General features: G+C 43.5%; 1 pseudogene; it reads right to left on the bottom strand.

Moving 5' to 3' along the window:
• Positions 1–10,263: 10,263 nt before the first annotated feature.
• Positions 10,264–16,475, bottom strand: LOC128942777 (melanoma inhibitory activity protein 2-like; annotated as a pseudogene).
• Between the last annotated feature and the right edge of the window lie 3,563 nt (positions 16,476–20,038).

Raw genomic sequence — 20,038 nt, 5'->3', positions numbered from 1 at the left:
CCTTACCCAGTCAGTCATTCTGTGATTCTGTCATATAGTTACATATTTACGTATTCCTACTAGTTGCTTTAGAGCTAATTTATGCATTAGACTATGTTCTATGCTTATGCAATGGCACAAGAACAGACAAATTCCATTTCAGATCAGGAGTAAATGCTCTTTCTTCTTTAAAAAAGGAAAAAAAAGTGTAAATTTCACCTTGTATATTAATTTCACTTTGTATATTAACAATAAGGCTCCAATTAATTCATGCTATTCATCTCAACAACAATTACTAGTTTATTTCAAACATTTCTGATTCTGTCAGCATTCTAAACTGATATAAGTCTCCTCACATACTGATTGTATAAATCAGTGAAGAGTCTCTGAAAGTCTGTTGCTCTGGCATTGATCCTGCCACACATTAACTAGTGGGAAGTTGGGGGCATGGAGTTTACTGCTTAGGAGACTTAACTGCTGACCTGAGGCTTTGTTGGTTTTGGTTTTTTTTGTTTCCATGTACTGCCTCTTCATTTGGCCTAACCATCTACTGGGAATTCTACTGGTTGTTTTCACAATGTCACTCATCACTGATGCAACAGCCTTCCAGAAGAAACATGCAGAAGTCTTTGTGCCCTTTAAAAATCTATCCTTCTCCAAGTGCACCAGCATCCTCCTTTCTTACCAGGCTAATTCAATAGTTTCTAGACCCTGTATCAATCTTGATGTCCCTGTTGCAATAGATACTACCACTAGAGGGTGACAGCTACATATAGCATAATCGAAGATAATGCTGGCCACTCCAAGCAGGCTGTGATGACAACAAGGCATTTGTAAATCAAAATAAGCTACTGAGTAAGGATGAGGAGAATATTCTGGAAAAAAAAATTGTTATATTCCACCATCAAGAGAAGCCTCTTTTTGATCTCTGAATGCAGGGAGACAACGTTTACCCAGTTTTCACAGAGAAGGAAGAGACTGAAATCTGCCTGCAGTTCTTCAGTTCTAAAATCGGTATCTCAGAGTAAGGCAATAAATACTTCAGATTGCACAGACAACATACAACTCCCACTGTAGCTGAGGAATCCTGCTATGTTTCTGCAGCCAAGAGACAGATTATCTAAAATACATGATAGAAGCAGCACCTGTCGAAAACCAGGCCAAAGAATGTCTGTATCCTTTGTGGAAATCTTGGCAAAGATAGCAGTGAACAAGGAAAACACTTTCCCATTAATCTGAAATACCAAAGAAATAATGGCACTTCATACTGTGTCCATCCATAGAAAGAAACAATGAAAACTGAATAGCTAGACAGAACCTTAACTCCTAATGAACCCTTGCTCCTACTGTTTATGCTGGCTAACCATAGCTCTGAAAAAGCCTAGAAGCTGGGAAAAAATAAGATATGTAGTCAGGTCTCCCAAAGATGTCACATTTCTGAACATTTTCATTCCAACAATAGTCTCTTATGCACTAACTAGAGCCAAAAACTAGATCTGCAGCACTTTACTTCATGTCTTTTTTTTCAATAACCACTCATCCCTCAGTTACATCTCTGTATTAGTTAACTAATCTTTTCCTCTAATATTTATTTAACTTGGTTGATTTGGCTTACCTGCACAACAGGATGTGGCTCCCTTACAGTAAGAGTACTGACAGAGAGAGAGAGCTCATCTTTCCTGATCTACAGCTCTGTGTTTTAGCTGGCACAGGAATATTTGAGTGGGTGTGGTTTTCAAACTCGGGAAAAAACGCTTTTTCATGTTCAGTGGCCACAGTAATTTCTCCAAGCAGTGCACAGTGCTCCATTTCCAACTTACTAGAAAGTCTGGAGTGCTGCTTTGGTCCCAGGCAGCAGAGCAGCTATATTTACTGATGCTTCACAGTCTTATCCTCATATTCATGGTACATTTCAGAGATCAGTCTTCTGTAAAAAAGGGAAGCTGAGCATAGCAGCCTGTAAGTCTTCAAAGAGTCTCAATAATGTATTACTTTGACCACTGTCTTCTCTCCTGCTTTGAGCTTACATGACAATGTGCACTTCGATATTCTGGGATGTTTTTGGATCATGCATGAATTAGAGGCAAAAGAACACTAAACCAGTGAGACTGAGCAACAAAGGACAGGTGAAGACTGAAAGAGTTTTTCCTGGAAATGTCAATAGGACAAAGCAAAGAACACAAAGAATCACAGCTCTTCCCTGATTGCAATATTTTGCTGTCTCTGGGGGTTTTTTTGGGAACCTGTAGAATGAACTGTCTTCTCATCTAGGCAGCAGGACAGATATTGAATAATCTGATACACTGGCCGATTACCTTGAACTTATTTGGCCAGAAAAACTTGTTCCATTTCATGTTCCAAGGATCAAAGAGAGAATGAAAAGATGGGTTGTGCAGGCTCACAAGATTCCCAGACTCAGAGCTGGTGGCAAGACCAAAGACAAATGCTGAAAACATTTGCAAGGAAAAAGACTCAGAAAGTTTTAAAGTAGTTCATCATCCATGTCTTTTATTTTGTGTGAAAGCATATGGTCTAGGCTTAGGCTGTTAATAAATGCTTATAGCCATTAAGTCTCATCACCAACTTACTAAAAAAGCTATATTCCCACTTACACTGTCAGCAAAAGACATCAAATGACATGTCAAGTTTAAAATGTTTTCTTCTTTTAAAGGTAACACCTGTATACAGATTTGTTCTCCACGACAAACAATACACACTTCAAATACTTCCACACAACTTTCCTAATATAATTTATGTATTAACATACCCATTATTTTTCCTCTCATTTGACATACACGTGATATTTAACACCTATTTCCAATTACTTTATTGCTTCATCATACTGGGAAATTAATCTTAAGTAAATCCAAGTAACATAATACTTTATCCAGAGAGTTTAAAGTTTGTTTGTAATATTGCACATTTATGGCATCTCCTAATGCTCTTTGAATTCAAGTGAGAGCAATGAGTCACAGAATCACAGAATGATTTGGGGTGGAAAGGACTATAGGACTAAGTGCCATGGTCCAATTGTTTCTTGAACACCTCCAGGGATGGTGACTCCACCACCTCCCTGGGCAGTCCATTCCAATATTTGACAACTCTTTCGAGGAATAACTTCCTCCTGATGTCCAATCTGAACCTCCAATGGCACGGTTTGAAGTCTCCTGTCCTGTTGCTGGCTGCCTGGGAGGAAAGAATGACCCCCATCTGGATACAACTGCCTTTCAGGCAGTTGTAGAGAGCAGTGAGTTACCCCTGAGCTTCCCTTTCTCCAGACTAAACAACCCAAGCTCCATAAGATGCTCCTTATTTGACTTACCCTCCATACCCTTCACCAGCTCCACTGCTCTTCTCTGGACATGCTCCAGCACCTCAATCACTTTCATGGAGTGAGGGGTCCAAAACTGCACATAGGATTTGAGGGGCAGCCTCACCAGTTCTGAGTACCGGAGGACTATCCCTGTCCTGGTCCTGCTGGCCACACACTGGCTCATATTTAGCCTGCTGCCAACCAGCACCCCCAGGTCATTTTCCACTCAGCAGCTTTCCAGTCACTCTTCACCTAGCCCATGAAGCTGCATGGAGTTGTTGTGATCAAGCATTTGGTCTTGTTGAACCTCATGAAATTGGCCTCAGTCCAGCAATCCAGCCCATCCAAATCCCTCTGTAGAGCCTTCCTACCCTTCAGCCGATAAACACTCCCACCCAACTTGATGTAATTTGGGAACTTACTGAGAGTGCACTTGATCCCCTCATCCAGGTGGTCAATAAAGATATTAAAAATGACTGGCCCAATACTGAGCTTCAGAGAACCCCACTAGTGACCACCCACCAACTGGATGTAGCACCAATAACCACATTTCTCTTGGCCCAGTCATCCAGCCAGTTCTTAACCCAGCAAAGACTGCACCTGTCTAAACCATGGCCTGGACAGCATTTCCAGGAGTATGCTATGGGAGACAGTATCAAAGGCTTTGCTGATGCTCAGGCAGACAACATCCACAGCCTTTCCCTCATCCACCAGGTGGGTCACCTAGTCATAAAAGGAGATCAGGTTGGTTAGAAAGGACCTGCTCCTCCTAAATCCATGCTGGCTGGGCCTGAGCCCTTGGTCATACAGGTCCTGTATGTGCCATGTGATCACACTCAAGATGATCCGTTCCATAACCCTCTTGGTCATCAGGGTCAAGCTGACAAGCCTGTAGTTCCCTGGCTCCTCCTTCCGGCCCTTCTTGTGGGTGGGCACCATGCTGGCCACCCTCCGGTTTTCTGGGACATCCTGGTTAACCAGAACTGATTATAAATTATGGACAGAGGCTTGGTGAATCTTCCAGCAGCTCCTTCAGTATCCTTGGATGAATCCCATCTGGTCCCATAGACGAGTATCTGAGTGCCTCAGCAGGTCACCTGAATAGCAAAGAAGGTCTTCACATTCAGGTGGAATTTCTTGTGCATTCGTTTCTGCCCATTGTATCTTGTCCTATCAGCTGGCACCACTAACAAAAGCCTGGCTCCATCTTCTGTCATTCCTCACTCAGATACTAATAGATATTGATGAGGTCTCCTCTCAATCACTTCTTTTTATGGCTGAACAGGCCCAGCTCCCTCAGCCTTGCCTTGTAAAAGAGATTCTCCAGATCCTTGATCAACTTTGTAGCTCTCTGCTGGAACTGCTCCAGGAGCTCCATGTCTTGTCCTGAGGAGCACAGAACTTGACACAGCATTCCATGTTGCCTCACCAGGGCTGAGTAGAGGGGCAGGACCACCTCCTTGGCCTGCTGGCAAGGCTCTTCCTAATGCACCCTAGGATCCTATTGGCCTTCTTGGCCACAAGGTCTCATTGCTGGCTCATGGACAGCATGTTGTCCAATAGGACCCCACGTCTTTCTCCATAGAGCTGCTTTCCAGCAGTTTGACCCCCAGTCTGTACTGGTGGTCCTGGTTATTCCTCCCCAGATGCAGGACCCTGCATTTGCCCTTGTTGAATTTCTGTAGGTTCATTTCTGCTCATCTCTCCAGCCTATCAAGGTCCCTCTGAAGGGCTGCACAAGTCCTGGGGGTGTCAGACACTCCTCACAGCTTTGGGTCATGAGGGAACTTGCTGAGGAGGCATCTACGCCTTCATCCAAATCACTGATAAACAAACAACACCGGGCCCAGTATAGAACCCTGGATACCACTAATGACAGATCTCCAACTAGTTCCAACTAGATCATGACCCTCTAGGATCTGCTGTTCAGCCAGTGATGAATTCATCACTTCCAGGTCAGGGTGGAAGTAGCGAGTTCTCCAGCCCAGCCCTACAGATGTTTCACAGAAGAGTGAGCTTGGTCTGGCACTATAATGATCTGATGAGTTTTACAAGTCCCATTTTAATGTCAGAAAACTGGACCACAGGAAGCAGTGACCCAGGATTGTGTGCCCCAGAATATTTTACAGCACACAGAGTATGTCAGAATTTGTTTATTTATTCATTATTTCTGGTTTAAAATATAAAGGATGGTGTTATTCGTGTGGAAACGCAGACCATTAAGAGCACCTGTTCAGGAAGCAATCATCTCTAAGCAGTTGCTAATATTCAGGATCTCTCTTCTTTTAAGAGGAGCAAACAGTGATCCTGAGAGTGGTGCCTGCCTCACAAAGACTCACAGGAAAAGAATTTCTTTAGCTCACTTTCCCACTAGCTTACTCATCTGGAAGTGGGAGGAAAAAGGAGAGAACCACAGACCTCCCAATTCCTTTTGGCACATTGTACTTATTTTCATTGGCATGCATGCCAAAGAATTCCACGTAAAATTGGAGTATACCCATTGGAGATAATCATACAAGATTATGCCAGCCTCATATTTCAGTGAAAACTTTTATAGACATATACCAAGTACCAGTCAGAGAAACACTTGCTAGTGTTGCTACACAGACTTAGCCTTTCTCTAAGCACAGTGTTTCAGGTACTTCCAACCCCTTGGATCCATCTCAGAGCCTGCATTTATCTCAGAGTTAATTGCAATTCTGTGTATTTGCTAGCAACAGAGTCATTTTTGAACCTTAAAACTAGGCTTGATCTTGAGATAACATTTTCCAAAAGAAAGGTCATTTGAGGCAAAAGAAATAGTTTGATTTATTTTCTAGAGTTAAATCTTAAGTCTTTTTTACAGCCATTTCAGCACACACTTTCAATCTGAAATGCACAAAATAGAAACAGTATTTGAGAGAGAAAACTAGATTTTGATTGCCCGACCTTTTCAATCCACTTAGCCTCCATTCTACAAGCATGTGTAGTTGTTTCTATCTGCTAGCACCAAAAAGCAGAAAAAACACTCTATCAAATACAATTCACTTGAATAAGATTCACTCACTGCCCCAAGAATTCCCTATGTGTCAAAGCAGTAGGAATTCAACTTGGTTCACCAGCTGATTAAAGCTCAAAGGTAAATAAGACAAATAAGGTGGTAAGTTCAGTCTTCATAGCAAGACATTTGTTCAACTCAAAAAAAAGTTCAAAATGTTCCAATGTCTCTTGAACGATCTACTGAACTTAAACTTGTCCCCCATGCTGAACTGATTTTGAACAGAGGGCTCGCAGAGTATGACCACTGAACCGAGTATTGCTATACCTAGACTGTTTCTCAATAGGCATAGCAGACAGATTTTTTTAAACTTGTTACATTCTGTCTTCCCCACTGTGTACCAGATGAAGGTGAAAGCTGCTGAGCTTCCCCTGTGACCCCATAGAAGATCACTACAGATATTCCTTGCATTTTTATTTAATAGCAATTTTCTTATACATAAAAGAAGAGTCTGAATTTTCCTCATGGCAAATATTGTATAGCAAAAATATACCCTGAATCAGGCTTGAATTCACTATTTATGTGACAAGAAGTTACAAGCACTGAACACTAACAATGTTTTGTGAATTATAGGGATATAGCAATAGAGTTGCACTACAAGGCAAGTCAAAACTCCTGACCAATCAATGAATTTGTTCTTTAAAACTTCCTCTTAAATCGCAGTGCTTTTTGATACTACCAGCACTTTCTTTTCCTTTCAAGCATTTTTCTGGCATTATTTTGCTTGCACACTTTATGCACGAACTTTGAAGAGAAAAAAAGCACACACTTTTCTCCAACAAACGTGTGTAAATGCATCTGCTCTTGTATTCCAAATTTGAAATGCATATAAAGTACTGTTGATTAGCAATCTTCATTAACTGAAATATCAGCCAATCCAAGACTTTCTCAAACACCTGTATGCAAGTAACACTATTTTATTGTTCTGCTGCATTAAGTCATACCTGTTTGTTAAGCCAAATGCAAAGTTCCCTAAGTAATAAAACACAACGGCTATAACTGAAGTGTGAAAATCTTCATTTTCTTTTTAAAAAGTAAGAAGCAGCCTGTTAAATGTACTCAGTTCTAAAGCTGAGGAAAAAAGGCAGAAGGAAGGATGGTGTGTTGCCCCTTCCCTCAGAACTGATGCACAGGGATCAAGTTACTCTTGAAGAATGCGAATGTTTACTCATATTTATTTTGTTTTTCTCTCATAGAAGAATGGAAACCTGGATACAAAATGCAGGATTTATCAAATGCTACCTGAACCTCTTGATTACTTATCATGATCATAAAATTATCACCTACCTCCATCAAAACACTTCTTGTTCTCAAGGTGTTTGTTAAGGGCACACACATCTGCTATCACTTCCCTGACTGCACTTATATTTAACATACTTTTCTATTTCAACAGCTATCAGCACTTGTCTTTGGAGCTTGGGTTCCAAAGTTCCTTGAGACTTCCTCCATCCTGATTTCAATGTAAAAAGCAATTGCACAAATGGCACTTTGTCAAGACAATGCAAAGCACTGATATCCATGTCACTCTAAATTTCATTTGACATGTCTTTCAGCTTACACCACCCTTCTTTATGTAGTCTTACAAACACTAACGGTTCCCAGGAAACATTCCTCATCGCCAATCACACACAGCTCCACTAGATTAGAGTAACTGCTTCCAAATACTGCAAAATGCTCTTCTACTGCTTCATCATGCATGCTGAGATAACTTTCTCAGTTACAAGAAAACTCCAAACAACCACAAAAAATACACCACAGTGTTGCCGCCACTACAGGGGCTATGGTGTGGTGTCCTGGGTCAAGCACGGCTCTGTGGCAGCACCCCTGCCACACGGACCAAGACACACTGACACCAATGTGGTGGACAGTGAAACGGCCTTTATTAACTGCCAACAGGGGTAATTTATAACAGGGGGTAACGGCAGGGCAACGGTAAAGGGAGAGGGGTTAGGCATAATATCGCGAGATCTCCCAGATAACACGCTATCTTAAGCCCACATTTCCCCCCCCCCTCATGACCTATTAAAAACATAGGAAACAGTAACGTTAAAACTGCCTAGTGGGACAGTAACAAACTTGTAACTGCAACAAAACAAACAACTGTAGCAACTTTTAACAAACTTGTGAGTGTAAATATTTAACAAATGAAAAGTTAAACAATGCAACGCACACAAAAAACTAACTATCTCTAACTGGTTTTCTAAAAAAAAATATGAACTTATTTAAAACACAGGGCGATCAGTCATGGGCTGATTGAACTATGACTTTGGGCATTCTTGCAGGACTTATTCAGCTTATGTGTTGTCATCACAGCACCAAACTGTCCTCCCAGAATCTGCTATCTATTTGACTTTAAAACCAGGATGTTTTGGAGAGCCCATGTCCGGACTCATGTTCTCCCCAAAACACCCTTTGGACCCCTTGGTGTAGGAAAAGTTCTGGGTTGACTGGTATTCCATCTAAGTAGAGTCAGAACTTGGCCGGAGTTCCAACTCCACTTGACGGATACCACTTGGGACAAGTGCTGAGCTCTTTTTCTCTTTCCCCCAGTTCTTCTTTGCACCAGCCTCTCACTGGGTTTTTTCACGACCCCGATGTAATCTGCCATCGGGCTGCCTGATGACTCGGCACTGCCTTCTGGGAGTGGGGTATGCGGGCCATGGGGATGTCTGAAGATCCAGTCCTGCAAAAGAAGCTTTTCAGATTTCGTTAGTCTTTGCCCTGAAGGTCTGGTTTTATTGATTTGAGTGGGCACCATTTGATTTTACTGTCTTTCTTTATGGCTGCGTACCCTTGCCCTGCGAGTACCAGCCTCCAACCTGTTTCCCACTCTCCTAGTTCATTTTTCACTGTCAAGTACAAAGTCTCTGTACTTCTGTCTCTTGGAGATACTGGTGAATGTCTACTTCATACTCCTCCACAGCCAGAGTTACAACAGCTTCCATGTGATCCTCTGGCTGGGATTGGAAGGATTTTCAAGGACAGTGGGAATATATTGTTCTATTCAGGAACTGTATGCTAGACATATGTTGTTTACAGCTTATATGGACTGCAAATGGTAAAACACTCTGCAAGCGTTTACCCAGTGCTTCCATTACTCAGACAGCCTTGGTATTAGCTTGTCCTAGCTTGTGGATCTTCTTAGTTCTTCCACTCATCTGATTCAGAGGTCTAGTTTTACTACAATACGTTCACAGCAAGAATAGCAAAGAAACTGGAGTCCATACTGAGGTTCAGGTTACTGATTTTGTGTCAATGCTGGCATACTGAGGTTCAGGTTACTGATTTTGTGTCAATGCTGGCAACAGCCCTGCAGAGCTGAACTCTCAGAGAGCAGTCTGGGTGGCTTCTGTAGCAGTACCTGAAATCAGTTCACTTGGGAGCTCCAAGTCCACCCTCTGCCTGCCTGGGCATGTCCCACTTTGTGCATTTGGGCCCCTACCTTCTGTCTAGGCAGTTCACAGATGTCTAAGGAAGTACCTAAATGCCTCCTAACCTTCCTGGGTGAACCATCAGGCATGTTCAGAATATGTCCGACACACTGGACCAGGAAAATATAGAAGTAATTATTAACATTCAGAAGCAATTATTCACCATCCTTGTGGCAGCCAACCAGTTTGATCACCATCCTAGATACTCCCCTCCTTGAAGAGACTGAGTCTATAGCTCCTGGTGACAAATGCCTCTGGCTTGAGGTTAGATGTCTGAAGCTTTTCCACAGGAAATTACACACAATTCACATTTGTTTTGAGTTCACATTCGTTGTTTCACCCTCTTGCTGCTTCTTGGCTGTTTTCTTTCCTCCAGGAACTTCACTGATGGGCACAGGGCTGACAGGTGGGAGAGGTTAAGCTCAGCAGGCTCAAGTAGAAAGAGTTAAATGGCTTCAGCTGGACCACATGTGCCTCTGGGAAAAGAATCTGATTGAGTCAAGCTAAAAATGCTCTTGCTGGGAGCACTGGGTGGTCAGGGCCCCAACTGCTTGACTGAACCACTGTTCTGCTGGTCCAGAAAGTCTTCCAGTATTTGGAGGATTAGGGAAAAATCTTCCTTGTCTTTGAGCTGGATGAGCTGGATCAGCATAAGCCTCACCTGGTGGAGGCAGAATTATCCTGTGTTCTCTTTCCCAAGGAGGAGACAGGGATCCAGTATCTGATGGTGGTCTGTGGGGATCAGTTAATCTATCAGAATTCAGCTCTCCTCTTTCACTTCCAGCTTCGTACATGGCAGTTGGTCCTCTGGATCCTCTTCCTCCTCCTCCACCTGGAAGCATAGGTGAAAGCCTTAAAGGACCTTCCAATAAGGTTGGAGCAGTTTTAGCTGCTAGGGCTGTCAGCCAATTATCATGAGCTTTTTTCTCATGTGAAGTAATCTGATTCTCCTAAGAACGAATGGTTCTCTCCAGCTCTTCTTCCAGGTCCTTTGCTCGCTCTCTGTAGCTGTTAAGTTCTTCAGCAGCATGAATAATTTTTTCATCTACTTTAGAAAGCTTTTCTTCCTTCTGTAGACGCTCCCTCTCTTCTGTCAACTTCCTGTGTAGTTTCATTTCATTTTCTTGATAAAGCTCAGTCATTACTTTAAGTTTCTGCTGAAGCTTATGAACTTCGCTTTCAAAAGATTCATTCTCAGACTGCAAGGAAGCTTGCTGGCTTTGGAGGGTTTCTATGCATTCCATAAGTTCTTCTTTAGCTTTATTTTCATCAGACAGTTTTGAATGCACTTGGTCTCTTTCTGCTTCCATGGTCTTTAAACAAGCATTTAACTTTGCAGCATAGACCAATTTTTTTACAGTTCATTTTTGCTCATCATCTAAGTGCTCTCCATTCTCTCTTTCCCCCTTTATATCTGTGTCCCAGTGGTTGTCTTCAGTGTCACCATCTTCCTGTATTGCTGAACTCCAGTCTTTCATGTTCAGTATATATTGTGTCGGTGACTTGATTTGGCTCTCTATTTTTCAAAACTTCTTCTACATCTGTTTTAGAAGACTCAAACATCTTTGTTTGTTCATTTAGTTCACTAAATCGTTCACCCCATCCTTCAGCTTCTTGTAAAAGCTGTTTCTCACTTTCCTGGAGATGGCTGTTTTCATCTACTGCATCTTGAACAGATGTCTTGAGTCTCTCAGTACTAATCTGATACACTTTTAGGGTGGACTTGGCCTCATCAATTTGTGACTGGATAGATTTTCTTCATTCTCTAAAGACTCCACTTTCTTCTGAATTTCAGCCACCAAGGTATCATTTCCCGACTGCTTCGATTTTTCTTCTTCCAGTTCATGAGGGGGGTTTGTTCCTTGACCCAAACAGGAGGACTGTGGTGGCTACCCTTATGTGCCCTCACTCCCTCTTCCTCTGTATCAGAAGAGCCAGAATAAGAATCGGGATCAGCAGCGGACCGCTTAGGAAACCACTCATCCCAGTCCGAGTCCGAGTCAGTCCCAGAACTCGACTGTCTGGTGACTTCCAGGTTCCCGAACCTTCCTTCTGCCTTAGCCCCGGGCCGCTCTCAGCCTCTAAGCTCGCCCCGCCTTCTGCTGTAACGCGATCTCCGACACACACTCAGAGCAACGTCAGCTTTCCCTCCGTGCTCCTTCCCTCTGTAGTGCCCGCGCATGCCTGCGTTAACTTGCAGCCCTCCACTATCTCCGCCGATCGCGGCCCCGTCGGCGTCCGTGTTCTCCCCTTTCAGGGGCTCGCCGCTCCGCGGCGCGTAGGGTGGAGGCCCCGCCCAGGCCCCCTCGGAGCGGCGCCCTCCCCTTTTCGGGCGCCGGCCGCTCCGCGGCACGCAGGGCGGAGGCCCTGCCCAGGCTCCTCCGGAGCCCGAATCAATGGCGGCCCCGCTCCGCGCCCTTGGGCTAACGGCCCCGCACGGCACTTCTGAATCAACGGCTGCCGCTCGGGCTTCCTCCAGCAGCCCGTCCCAAAATGATCCTTTTTTTTCTCTACCCGGGGGCGTTCCCGCGGCTGCAAATCACCACCCTCTGTGGACTCATAATCACACACAGCCTGATGGGGCCCCTCCCGCAAGTAGTTCTGGGCGGCCCCCCACTCTCCCCGCTCCTGCCCAAGAGCCTGCATAACCCTGCCCCATAATTTAAAAATGACCTTGAAAAGGGACTCTCCCTCACTGGTCCCTCGGCGCGAGCCCTCCTCTTTCGCTAGCCTGGTGTGAGCCTTTCTCATGCGCCAATCACGACGCGAGCCTTCCTCTTCCGTCGGCTGCAGCGTGAGCCCTTCTCCTTCGCCAATTCCCCGGCGCGAGACTTCCTTTTCCACCGCCCCGACGTGAGCCCTCCTCCTTCGTCGGTCCTCTGGCGCGAGACTTCCTCTTCCACCAGCCCCTAGCGCGAGCCTTCCTCTTTCGTCGAGCTTCCAATGGGAGATTTTCCCCCTTTCGTTGGTCCTCCGGGAGTGTCCTCCCCGTCGGAGACAGTCCCGCTGCTCCGGTTGCCGTTCCCTCGCCCAGGCGATTCCCGCTCCCGGGTTCAATCCCGGGTTCTCGGCACCACTTGTTGCCGCCACTACAGGGGCTATGGTGTGGTGTCCCGGGTCGAGCACGGCTCTGTGGCAGCACCCCTGCCACACGGACCAAGACACGCTGACACCAATGTGGTGGACAGTGAAATGGCCTTTATTAACTGCCAACAGGGGTAATTTATAACGGGGGGTAACGGCAGGGCAACGGTAAAGGGAGAGGGGTTAGGCATAATATCGCGAGATCTCCCAGATAACACGCTATCTTAAGCCCACACCACAGACAAACAAAAACAAGATAGCAACAACAATACAGCAAACAGCTGTTCCACTGCCTGGCCAGGAGATAAAAGAACCATTGGGGGATGGATAGTAGGACATAGGCTAAAGGTAGGAGAAGGCTAAAGGCAAAGAGAAAGGGCAGGGAAAAGTTTAGGGGGACAGGAGGATAAAAGAATCAGTTTGGCCTTGAAATGCAAGTGCATTTGAAATGCATCTGCACATGCAGACCTCTGATACCCATGTGCATTAAACATGGCCTCAGGTGGGAACGATACAAAAATCTTTCCATGATCCAAGAACAATATAGCAATCAGAAAATGGAAGATAACAGTTTTCACTATCACTAAGCCTGTGATTTTGTCCACTTTACAATGATGACTAATATTAAGACACAAGGTGGCGAGTTGGATTTTATACTATCAAAATATGACAGACTTTCATCTGAAAAATTTGGCCAGCCTTATAAACCAGTTATCCAGTCTACAATCTGAGCAATTTAAGTATACATCAGTAACAGTTTTTCTTTAATGTGAAGGCACCAAAGTTAATCAAATTTATTTTACATTTTTTTAGGCTAAAAGCTTGATGATAGAACATAGAATCACATCTGCAATCTACCACTGAAAATTTGGTTATTCTAAAATTCTGTTAGTATTACAGTCTCCAACAAACACTATTTGCACATGACTGGTTTCCTTCCCTTGCACATCTAAGTGACAAAGGTAACTGCACTTTTAAACTCTTTAAACTATATAACATGTTACATCTACATGTATCACATTTTCATTTGGTCAGGGACAGCTTAACTTCACCCTTCATCCAAATTTTTACTCTGTTATGACATAAAAAGTACCAGGCACATAACATCCTCTTTAAGTGTCAATGGTATGAAACAGAAACAGATTTGCATCACAATATAGACTCATTCTAAAAACATAGATCAAATTAGTCTATGAAATTTTACTTTTTAGAAAAGGAAATTAAAATTTTCTTTAAGACTATTCATCCTGTTTACAGTATTTTTTTTAAGAATTCAGCAACAAAGTCAAACCTGTTGGCAAAACCAGGATGCAAGGTTACCATTCAGGAACCAAAGGTCTGGGAGTTTTAAAAAAGCCAAACCAGCACATGGAATTATATTATACTAAAATTAGGATATTCCCTCTCCACACCAAGTGTGTGAATGAATAAGTAATACATAATTACCTCTTACAGTTCCTAGCCTAATATCTTATTCCATTAATCTGATTTTTCCCAATACAGATACCTCTGTTTGGTCTTTCATGCTTTTGCTACTCACTACTTACCACTTAAGATTACTTCAAGGCACAATATGTTTCAGGTTTTTCAGATCATACCCATTTGTTTGTCAGTCACTGGACATATTAATTCTGCAATACAAAAATCTACAGTTTTGTAAATTCTGGCAGGTTTTGGTTAATCCTTTGAGTCAACCTATATATACTAAATCTTAAAATTCAGTTGTAATTTAACAGTTCAAACTTTTAGATTGTTTTTAAAAGCATATTCTATAGTTACTTTCCAAGTAATTAGCAGATTATCTCATAACTGAGTGATTATCTCATAACTGCATCACTTCAGAATGCAGAATGAAGCACTGTAATCAATAAACTTCATTATTATCAACTTTCAGCAAGACAAGGAGAGTTTAGAATGTGCCATGGAATGCAAAACCTTCAGGCAGAGCAGAAATTCTTGCAATGCAGAAAAGTCTTGTGTATCAAAAGGAACTGTAGTGCTTTACTGACAGCTTAGTAAATTTTAACACCCTGGTCTGCTGCTTAAAAAGATATTATCTATTTTTACTAGTTGAACGTGTGTGATCTGCAGCTTCAAAAGAGGTAGCTCTGACTCAACTGAAACCTGTGGGCATGAGATGTAAAGAGCAGGTATCTGCCAAAGGAGAAGAGAAATTAAAATGAAAATAGCCAGGTTATAGAATATTAAAAAACCAAGATACGGCATGCTCTGATTTCTTGATTTTCACAGTTTAAACATAAGAATTAATAGCCTTGAATCTGTTTGTTAAACTTGAGGGTGTCTGAAGAAAAGCAATGAAATTGTTTAAAGGTCTTGAGATCAAGTCTGATGAGCAAGTGAGGGAGCTGGAGTTGTTCAGCTGGAGAAAAGGAGGCGCAGGGAAGATCCTAATCACTCTCTAACTATTGAGCAAGGCAGGTCTAGGGCTCTTTTCCAAATAAGAAATTATAGGATGACAGGAAACAGCATCAAGTTGCACTAGGGGAGGTCTGGATTGGATATTAGGAAAAATTTCCTCACCGAAAGGGTTGTCAAGCCCTGGAATAGGCTCCCCAGGGAAGTCAGTGGTGGAGTTGCTGTCTCTGGAGGTATTTCCAAGACTCACAGGTGTGGTGATTTGGGACATGTTTCAGAGGAGTGGCAAGTATTTGGTTTACTGCTGGACTCAGTCTTAAAGATCTTTTCCACTCTAAATTGTTATGAACAAAAATTCGGTTAATTTTTTTTTTGGTGAGAAAAAATTACAAAAAGGCAGCCAGATCACTGTCCCTGCCAAAGTTCTGCGTGTTTTGTTATTATAATCACGGGTCGTTGTGGCTAATTGCTCCTTTTGTATTAGCAGAGCCTTGCCCGAGGCTAAGGTGTACTTTTCCCAGAATAGTGAAGACACCTGAGGGGGGGGGCTATGCAAAGTGACTCCAAGATCAGAATGCTGTGTGGGACCCCTATTCCAAACGCGCAGGAAGAACCCCAAAAACAACGAGCCACCTAAGAGTTGAGAGACTGGAGTGATGTCTGGACGTGAGGAGCCGAGTGCTGAGCCTGCAGAGATGCGGAACAACTTCGGAGTCCCTCTCGCCCTGACCATAGGAGTCGTCCCCGGAGATGAGGGCCTGCTAAGACAGCCAGCAAAATCAACATCAGACGGGAACACCACACCCTAACGGCTCCCACGAGGACGTGATTCCCCAGCTCTGCCCCTAGTGGACAGACCTGTGCTTATCCTCCTCCTCTGAGTCGCCCTGGGAGAGGCGACGGGGTACTGCAGCCCTGCCGACCTGCCCAATCCTGAGCTGATCACTTATAATAAAGGCATTAAAAAGGAGAAGAAGTCTCCTGGCCCTGTTTATTTCATAAATGATTCTACCTTTCTAAGGGGAGAAAAAGTTTATGTTATTAACTTGCAGTTGGTGAGCAATGTTTTTCGTAGGACAGAGAATGGTAATTCCCCAAAGCATACCTTTCAGGGGCTTATGGTATGAAGTGAACTTTGTTTTCTATAGTGATGGCAGCATTGAAGGTCATGTTATTTGTACATGCAAGTGGTAGCACGTGGGTCTACTTGAATATTATAATTGGAGTCCATTCCTCCATCGGGCACCTGGAGCATGGGACAAAGGTGTGCCCTTATGTTTTTTCTCCAAACAAAAGGCCATCATACTATAGTGCGGCTTCCTAAATATTTCACATGTAACTGTAGCTGTCAGCGAGGTTATGATCTTGCCAGGGAAATAAGACCTCAAGAAAGCCTAACAATTCGGTGTGAACACAACCGTGCTCAGGACTATAGAGAGCGCAGTTTAAACAGACGGTGATCTTTGGAAAGCCCCTGGAAAACACTGTCTAGGGAAATTGCTAAATCGGAACACAGGGGCGGTTTGAGCCCTGCTATCCCTTTTTCTATCAGAGCTTTGTAGGTCTGAAACTCTGCCAGCTAGGACAAGACTTGTTTTCTAAAATTTGCTAATCCCAACCCTTCCAGCGCCTTTCTCCCGGAAACCGGCGAGGAGCAGGCGGAGGAGCCCGAGCGGGCCGCGGTGGTCAGAAGCCCTCAGCGCGCAGCGGGACTTCCCGGGCCGGAGAGCCGCGGGGCCACGGCGGTAGGCGGCCGGGACGGCCGGAGTCCCGGCCCTGAGGATGCCCTCGCCCCCGGCCACAGCCGGAGCAGCGCGGAGCGCCGGGGGGAGGCGCGGACTCCCGAGCAGCCCAGCCCAGCCCAGCCCTGCCCGCGCTCCCGGAGCCCAGCCCAATCCATCCGGTAAAAAATCCCGCCTCTCTGGCCCAGCGGCTGGTCCTGGGATACCGCCCAGGCCTCCTGTAAAACTTCATCTCTTTTAAAGAGCCCATCTCTGTGAGCAGCAGGTCCAGTAGCGCTTCTAATGTAACTTAATCTAACCTAACGTAATCTAATTTTATCCTACGGCTTGGACAGAAGTTCTTGCTGGGTTAAGAGCTAGCTGGATGGCCGGGCCCATAGAGTGGTGGTGAATGGTGCTGCATCCATCTGGCAGCCAGTCACCAGTAGTGCCCCTCAATGGTCTGTGCTGGGGCCAGTTCTGTTCAATACCTTTATTGATGACATGGATGAGGGGATTGAATCTTCCATTGGTAAATTTGCAGACAATGCTAAACTGGGAGTGTGCGTCGATCTCTTGGAAGGCAGGAAGGATCTGCAGCGAGATGGTTGGATGGGCAGAGTCCAATAAGATGAGGTTTAATAAATCCAAGTGCTGAGTCCTGCATTTTGGCCACAGTAACCCTCTGCAACATTACAGGCTGGGGACGGTGTAGCTGGACAGTGCCCAGGTGGAAAGGGACTTTGGGGTACTGGTCAACAGCCTACTGAATATGAGCCAGCAGTGTGCCCTGGTGGCCAAGAAGGCCAGTGGCATCCTGGCCTGCATCAGGAATAGTGTAGCCAGCAGGACCAGAGAGGTCATTTTTCCCCTGTACTTGGCACTAGGGAGGCCACATCTTGAGTACTGTGTCCAGTTCTGGGCCCCTCAGTTAAGGCAGGACATTGAGATGCTTGAGTGCGTCCAGAGGAAAGCAATGAGGCTGGTGAGGGGCTTGGAACACGAGCCCTATGAGGAACAACTGAGGGAGCTGGGGTTGTTTAGCCTGGAGAAAAGGAGACTCAGACGTGACCTTATCACTCTCTACAACCTCCTGAAAGGTGGTTGTAGTCAGGTGGGGGTTGGTCTCTTCCACCAGGCAGCAACTGACAGAACAAGAGGACACAGTCTTAAGCTGTGGGAAATATAAGTTGGATATTAGGAAAAAGATTTTTACGGAAAGAGTGATAAAGTTCTCAAATCGTCTACTCACGGAAGTGGTGGAGTCATCATCCCCAGATGTGTTTAAAAAAAGATTGGATATGGCACTCAGTGCCATGGTTTAGTTGAGGTGTTAATGCGTAGGTTGGACTCAATGATCTTGAAGGTTTCTTCCAACCTAGTGATCCTGTAATATAATCTAGTCAAATCTAATCTGATTTTGTCATCTAATCTAATATTTTTTTCATATGGTCTCCTGTAATAAAATTCTAACTGTTTGCAAGGCAAACTGAAACATAAACTTGTAAAGCTACTCAAAAAGTGTTTCACTGAAGCTGTCTGTCCATAGATTGCTAACACCTGTCACATGCTGTACTCTGTACTTCTGCAATGCTCCCTTGTCAAGGGATCTCACTGTCTAGGCCTCCCTATTGCTCAATACATGTTTATCATCATTAAAAGTGAGCCTAAATAAAAAATCCAATAAAGCAAAAGAAAATACTGACAATGAGGATGTGGAACTAGGTTCATTATTTGCAGAAAAGTCTAAGTATTCATCTTTTTACATAATCTAGATGTAGGTAGTTTCTTAATGCATAACTGCTTCTTATTTACCTATTCAAGGATGTTTGAATATGAATGCAACATGAAGTGGACTCAGAGCTCAGGTGGGTCAGGTGAATGCTTGAAATGTGCCACTATTTCCTCATTAGGAATGGCAGAAATGTAGTCAAGAGCCTGTATTCTCTCATGACAGGTATTTAAGCTGATAATTTGCACAAAGTACTTCTGGGTGTTCAGTCCCAGTCTTTTTTTTTTTTCATTTTTTTTTTCTGACCCTGCTGTACAAAGGTTCCTACAAACTGTCACAATATCTGATTTACTGGTCACTGGTTATTCAAACTCATTATTCCATTCCTGCAAACTGGTAGTGTTGCTAACAGCTATAGGTATTAGGAATCCTAGTAAAATCTAGGATTGGTCACACTCAGTTGCTCCCAGAAAAGTAACTGCTTATTTCTTTATATATTTACCACATGTATACCAAAAGTACCATTACCTTCCTTCGTAATAGATTTTCTTTTCTTCTAGGCCTGTCCAGAGTGTATCCAGATCCAACACAGCTGGACAAATTCATTCAGATTTCTTTTCAGGTGGGAATCACCTAATGATTTGGAAATTCTTGAAGATATTAATTATATGCTTCAAGGTATGGAGGAAGGTAAAAGAGGGGAAGACAGCCACCTCTTCCTTTTCCACCTTATGAAATGAGTTTTCTAGAAGGGCAGTGCTTGCTTGGGAAGATAGGTTAAACTATCTCTGTTAATCTTAAACTAACTCCTGACTATTTCATGTTAGAATTAAGCATCATTCTAACATCAAGCAAAATCATGAGCAAAACCAGTTTCTGGTAATTTCAAAATTGCCACTTAAAAAAAAGTCTAAATGTTTTACAGTGCAAGCCTGTTAAAGAAATTAAACATTCACAACACAAGGTTGTCCCCTAATGATTTGTATAGCAATTAGAATTTCTTAAAAAGCTGTATTTGTTCCAAAACAAGAAGGAATTATGCAATGTAAAAATTGGATTAAAAGCAGTAAAAAGACTTGCAGCACTGGAAAAAATTATTATCTTCTGTCCAAATTAGGTCTGTTTTTGTATCCATATGGTAATCCTTATGTATATTTTCAATATTTTGCTTACTCTTGTATGATAAAGGCTGTTTCACTTCAGCTGTTTCTTCAGCACACTTACATCTATTGTTAGACCATTCACATGCCAATGCAGCCAAAAAAATCTATTTTACATTGCTCCAGAAATGTTACCTATCCCACGTGGTTCAGCAATCACTCCAACGATGAATCTAACACAGATCTTCTTCCATTGACACTTTTG

This window comes from Melozone crissalis, unplaced genomic scaffold, assembly GCF_028551555.1.
Source record: "Melozone crissalis strain CALT ecotype California unplaced genomic scaffold, PUWL_Pcris_2 ptg000042l_1, whole genome shotgun sequence".
Lineage (NCBI taxonomy): Eukaryota > Metazoa > Chordata > Aves > Passeriformes > Passerellidae > Melozone > Melozone crissalis.
This window is presented reverse-complemented; position numbering and strand designations above follow the sequence as displayed.